The sequence below is a fragment of the Tiliqua scincoides genome, chromosome 8 (assembly GCF_035046505.1).
Source record: "Tiliqua scincoides isolate rTilSci1 chromosome 8, rTilSci1.hap2, whole genome shotgun sequence".
In the NCBI taxonomy this organism is placed as follows: Eukaryota; Metazoa; Chordata; class Lepidosauria; order Squamata; family Scincidae; genus Tiliqua; species Tiliqua scincoides.
Window position 1 is genome coordinate 41,408,727 of NC_089828.1, and position 4,846 is coordinate 41,413,572.

Consider the following 4,846-nt stretch of genomic DNA (forward strand, 5'->3'; position numbering starts at 1 on the left):
TCAAGAAAGCTTTCATATTGGAGGTTCAGTAAATAAGGAACCAGACCACAATATGCTGTTGGGTTTAACAGGATATTTTACTCCCAATCAGTGGCGTAGCTGGAGGGGGGCCGAGCAGCCAGTGTGGCAGGGAGGCTCAGCGCGGCGGGCAAGTGGCCCCTCCCTTCGGAGCCATTCCCAGCAGGCTCCAGTATGTCTCCGTTTTGCTCCTCCCACTGGGCAAGCAGCAACTGTTATCCTGCAGATGCCTGATCTTGTCTGATCTTGGAAGCTAAGCAGGGTCAGGCCTGGTTAGTACTTGGATGGGAGACCGCCTGGGAATACCAGGTGCTGTAGGCTTATACCATAGTCTTTCGAGACTGAAGGTTGCCAACCATGGGAATGGCATCAAAGGGAGGGGCCGCTTGCCCGCCGCACTGAGCCTCCCTGTCACACTGGCTGCGCCGCCCCCCTTCCAGCTACGCCACCACTCCCAATAAAAATGGAGTATTTGAGACATCACCCTAGGTTGGGTCCAAGAGCATCTACCTCCATATGTATATGGAAGGCATACATCTGTCTTTCGATCCTTCTGCATCCCTTTTCTCTTTTTGGCAACTGTAGCTTGTCTTTAGGGTCTGCCTGCAAGTTTTCTCCTGCATTTTTTACTCGCTTGTAGCCTGGTTTGCATTAAGCTGTTTGTTTAGCAGCTACCAGCTTTGGCTGGGAAATTATACATTTCGTGGTTTGTTGTTGCTTGTTTCTTCAGTGCACCAAGCACCTTGCCTTTGGGGCTCAGGTTTGTCCTGAACCTTAGTGAAGGTGACATCTCCTGAAGGGAGGCAGGCAAGAACACAGTCTCTTAGGAGGGATGTGCCAAAGCAGGGGCGGCCAAACATGCGATAAACTTCAGATGTTGGAGAGCCACAATATTTAAGCATTTACATTCTTAAATAAATTTACTCAACCTGAACATTAAACTTGTGTTTTAATCCAATGGATTCTGAGTTTATATTCAAGAAATAATGATTTAAAGCTTGAAAATTATTTCTTATTTGCCTTTTATATTAATTGTGATGCTCAAGGAGCTCAAACAACATATTTCCACGAGCTGCACATTATATGTCAAGGAGCCACATGTGGCTCCAGAACTGTGGTTTGGCCACCCCTGTGCTATAGATCAGAATTGGAAAAAGCTCCCAGCTGCCTCTGCTCCAACACTTCCCTAGCAGTAAGAAAAACACACTCTGCACATGCACAGAGGTGCTTTTATTATACCCAGTCTGCATATGAGCAAAGGCTCCTATAAGACAACAATAATGTTTATATTTAACAATAAATCACAATGATATTTATTTGGTGCTTCCAGATGGCACCAATTTTTGTTTACTTCAGAAGGACCGCTCAAGATGATAGTAAAAGCTATGGATTCATATGGGAGAAGGTGGACCTTCAGGTGGTCCTTCAGGTACTGAAGACCCAAGCTTTTGAGCATTTTAAAGGGGAAAAAGAGCACCTTGAATTGTGTCTGGGGGAAAAACTAAGCAGGCAGTGCAGTTGTTTCAAGTCTGATGAGATCTGCTCCATTCAGCGGGTGAGTGCATATTCCCTAGCCTGGGGAAATGGCAAAAGAAGATAGCCAGAGCCAGTAGCACTCCCCTGTTTCTTGTGATCACCCTGATTTTTTGGGGGTTTGGTTTTTTCAATTTTTTTTTTTCAAAGCAGAGATGAAATTGACAAGGTTTGGCAGTTTCATTGGCTTCTCTAGACTAGGGGGGTGGGGGTTAATTGCCAGTTTTACTGCTACTTTTAAAATACTGGTGTAATAGACCCCACCCCCAGCATCTCTGGAAGTAAATCTACAAGGGGAGAGAGGTTCAACATGGTGGTGTTGTAAGAGAACCAGTTCCAGGTGGGAACTTTGCAGGAATAGGTTTATTGTGACCAAACAGATCAAGACCCTATAGATCAGAGTTCTGTTCTCAGTCTCCACTGAGATTCCTCCACAGTATTCCCCTGGCTCCATTCTAATAAGGAACTTACTAAGGAATAAGGAATTTGTTCTATCTTATAAGGAAGCCTTATTAGATGACTCACAATGAGTTTCCTCTGACTAGGGCAGATGCGTTGCCTGGTAGGGAAGGTCGCATCCAGCAAGGAACGCCAACTAGATTGGACCAGACAGGGAACAGCCTCTTGCTGGATTCACATGGGGCAATGGCAGCACCAACTAGATTGCACCAGGCAGTGACAGCGTCTTGCTGGATTCACCTGGGGCAGGGGCAGCAGGCTCCAGGCACGAAGTTCTTATGGGGGGGGGCGATGCCTCTGAGAAAGCATTGAGAGTTTGGCTAGCCCCCACCTCCCCACCCTGTGGGGCACTTGCCCCTCTCAGGCATTTTGCCTCAAGCTTTCCTTCTCCCCTTGGGCCTTCTTTTCCTTTCCTTCTGCAGTCCCTCCTACTTCACCCAGTGGTCCCTTTGTTCTACCCTCTTCCTCCTTTTTCCTTCCCTAGTTTCTTTCTTCCTCTCCCATTCCTTGTTGTCACATGCCTTCTTCTCCATGCCTCTTACTCCTGCCCGGCTTCTCTGCTTCCCCCTCTGCTGCCTCGTCCTCTCCCTCCTCTTTTAATTCCATCAGCCTTTCTGAGCTCCACCCCTTCCCAATTACCTGGCCTATCCAGCTCTCATTGACTTCTGTAATCCCTGCAGTGCCCAGTAATGACATTGTCACCAGTTGCATCAGTGGCATGTAAACCAAGTGGAGCCACAGAGTGGGACAGGACCCACAACAGGGTAGTCCAATGCTCATGTGAAAACTGGCAAGGTATTCCACACAATCCAGTACAGTATTACATCTAGAAAAGCCTAGTGAAACCCATAAGCTTTGCCATCTTAAAAGGTCAAGGGTGATGTGGACTAGTAAGCCATGCAGTGAACAACTTGTAGTGGCTCAGATGAGTACTAGAGATGCTTTTGAAATTCTTCCCATTTGAACGGATTTTGGAGTCCTGAATAACCTGATCTTGTTTCCAAAGTGAAACCAATGCATTAGGGTCCTCCACTGGCCTTTATTTTATTGCCACATTTTGTACATAGTGCTATGCATGTGCAATTTACCACAGCTTTCAGTTCCTTCTGTTCTCTTCTTCTACGAGCATAACTATTGAGTGTATACTCATTGGTAAAACACTGCAAAAAACAAAACAAAACAGCATTCTTGATGCGATTGTGCAAACGGTTTTATCAAGTGAGTGATTCTTTAACAATTCACAGTAATGTGTATTGAGCATTAGTAAAATACGTAGTACACAGAAAGAACCTTGATGCAGTCATGCATACCAGTGTTTCTCAAGGTTTGTCCTCTGCTGAACCACTTCACATGGTCCACCCATTCAAAGTACCACTAGATGGAATGGGCAATGACATTGCCAGTTACTTCTGGGTTGGAAGGCCAGATGTGACGAACAAGCACCAGTAAGAGGCTCAGGGTGGACAGGAGGGCTTTTTTGAGCATGGAAAAGGATGTTTTGGAGCTCTGGAGCTTCCTATTGCTGTTCGTTACATTGCGCTCCTGGTCTTGCTGCCAGGTGGTGTGTGTCCCAGGGGTTCTGCGAGTACAACCAGACATCACCTCAAGTACCACTGGTTGAGAAACACTGATGTATACAACCCAGATTGCTTTTTGCAGTGTTTTATTGCTGTATACATAAACATTGGTAACACAGAAGATAAAAAAGATGCAAATGAACTAAGTACCCAATCCTATCCAACTTTCCAGCTCTGATGTAGCCTTGCCAATGGGGCCTGCACACCATCCTGTGTGGGGGGAGCAGTCACAGAGGCCTCCTCAAAGGAATGTTTGTTCCCTTACCTTGGGGCAGCACTGGGTAGACACAGAACAGAATGCAATTATTTCAGTTACACATTCTTAAACTTGGGAGTTTTATCAAAGGCTCTAGAGAGAAAGTGACTTTTAAGAAGAGGTTTGAAGGCAATAAGAGATGAGAAATCACAGGGGTGTCCCAGGAGATAGTTTGAGGGCTAAGGCAGTGGTTCTCAAACTCTCTGGGAGAGTTTGAGAGCCACTAAGTTCTTGCGTGGGCAGGAGGGGGGAGGCAGCAGGGGCGGGAGCAGGCAGCGGCGCGATCCCCAGGATTGCGCCGCTCAGGGGGGCTGCAGGGGCTTGGGTACACGTACCGAAAGCCCCTGCAGCCTCCCTGAGCGGCACGATCCTGGGGATCGCGCCACTGCCTCCTCCCTGGCTCCAGGGTGTCCCCACCCCTTAAAGGGGCAGGGGCCAGGGCCCGCAGGCTGGGGCGTCGTGACTCCCCAGCTTGAAAAGCCCTGGGCTAAGGGGTGGCTAGAGGGAAAAGGTGGAGTCTTTATAGTAGCAGGAGACCTCCAGAATGCTGAGGATGATGGAGCAGGAAGAGTGCTCAGGAGTGGGAGGGGTGTGAGAGGTGAAAAGTGGGGAGAGGGGCAGGCCATGCAGGCTTCAAAGCTGAGGACAAAGAGCTTGTGCTAGCTCTGGGAGTGGACAGGAAGTCAGCGATGGAATTTGAAGACGTGTGTGACACGGTCAATGTGGTGAGAGAGATGAATGATTTTGGCAGCAAAATGCTAGATGGAGGTGAGTGGATTGAGAGGAGCCAATGGGAGACCAGAAACAAAATGAGGAGAAGATCAACATGGGAGATCCTTCTTATCCCTTCCTAAAACCTGTTTCAAGCCCTGAGCCTCAACTCCAGTATGCCGGATGGTAAATTAGATGGTGCGTCAAAGCTCTTCCCCCTGGGTTAATCAGGATTGCATCTGCTGAGGTTGGTTGGGCCTCAGCACCTTTCACTATAGTGGATGAGATCTTG

The 4,846-nt window shown here is 47.9% G+C and overlaps 1 pseudogene; it reads left to right on the top strand.

The window, feature by feature from the left end:
* The first annotated feature begins 219 nt into the window (after positions 1–219).
* Positions 220–339, top strand: LOC136659785 (5S ribosomal RNA; annotated as a pseudogene).
* Positions 340–4,846: the final 4,507 nt, after the last annotated feature.